This window comes from Nothoprocta perdicaria, unplaced genomic scaffold (assembly GCF_003342845.1).
Source record: "Nothoprocta perdicaria isolate Ctin4 unplaced genomic scaffold, notPer1 scaffold_41, whole genome shotgun sequence".
Classification (NCBI taxonomy): Eukaryota; Metazoa; Chordata; class Aves; order Tinamiformes; family Tinamidae; genus Nothoprocta; species Nothoprocta perdicaria.
The window spans coordinates 1866306-1867473 of NW_020455655.1; the positions used below are offsets into that span (position 1 = coordinate 1866306).

A 1168-nucleotide genomic window follows, 5' to 3' on the forward strand; every position below is an offset into this window, starting at 1 on the left:
GCCGCGCCGTGGGGAGCCCCACGGGGAGGGCACCTGGGGTCCTGCTGGGGGGACGCCACAGGTGACAGGGCCCGTCACCGGTGCCGCCCCCGCTGCAGCCCGCTGTCCCTTTAAACGAGCCCCGAGATTCCCCCCGTTCCCGGGATTACAAGGAAAGGGTTATCGATCGGCAGCCTGTGCCGCGCGATCGGCGCCTGGGCGGCCCCCCCGGCCCACCTCTCCCGCCGCAAGCGCGGAGCCCTTTATAAATGTTTTATTCGGCTCGCGCGGGCCGCGTAACGAGGGCCCGGGGAGCGGGGCGAGCGGGCGGCGCTGCCCCCGGCCCGCGCGAGGCCCCACGCGCGGCCCGCGGAGCGCGCGCGGGCAGGGCGCGCAGGCCCCGCGCGCCGCCGCCGCCAGCCCCTTCCGCCAGGCACCTTCTCCCGATCGAACCCTTCGATTGTAACCGAAACAATTTGCATACTGATTCCTCCGCAGCCTCCCGATCCATAGCAGCCAGGCAGCTATTCAAATGCAAGTAGCATCCCTAAATGCAAGGCTAGGCTGACCAAAAAGCGCTGTCCAACAAGCAGGAAGGAGAAGGGGGAGAAAAAAAAAAAAAAAAAAGAAAGCCTGGGTTATTATTTCTATTTTGGTTTTGTTGTTGTTGTTGCTTTTAACCTTTAAAAGATTTAGCTGGAAGCTGTTTGTTTGTGGCTGGGGATGTAAGGGAGAGAATTGATCCTGGACTGGACTTAAAGATGGAGCAAAATGGGGCACTGCAGAGATTTTTTTCGTCTTTTTTTTAATGGTTTTTGCTTTTGCCTAAGCCGCAACCTGAGGCTCTTTGTGGGGGGAAGAGGGTCTCTCCTCTCCCCAACCTGCTTCTTCCACCAAAACCGTGGGATACACAAATTGCTGCCCGTGCCTCCCGTGCACGCCGGGCTGATGAAGAACGTGTAATTCTGGCTGTAAATTCTTGTTTGTGCTTAAGTCAGTGCCATAAAAGCCCCGGGCTGCACCTCGCGGGCTYGCGGCTCTCCTCGCCGGCCTCTTCTTCGCCTTCTCCTCCTCCTCCTCCTCGGCCTCCCCTGCAATTACGCGGAGCGCGGGGTATTTGGACTCCTCTCCTCCTGGGGGGCCAGGGCGGAGGCAGCGCGCAGGGTAAGCGGGGCGCGGGGGCGGGGCG

The 1168-nt window shown here is 61.0% G+C and overlaps 1 long non-coding RNA gene across 1 annotated transcript in view; it reads left to right on the top strand.

Annotated features, from left to right (window-relative positions):
- Window positions 1–1066: 1066 nt before the first annotated feature.
- The window catches only part of LOC112952854, a 4615-nt gene continuing 4513 nt past the window's right edge, over window positions 1067–1168 (top strand). Inside the window, exon 1 of the long non-coding RNA XR_003250481.1 lies at window positions 1067–1143. This is a non-coding gene — a long non-coding RNA (uncharacterized LOC112952854). The remainder of the gene's footprint in view (window positions 1144–1168) is intronic.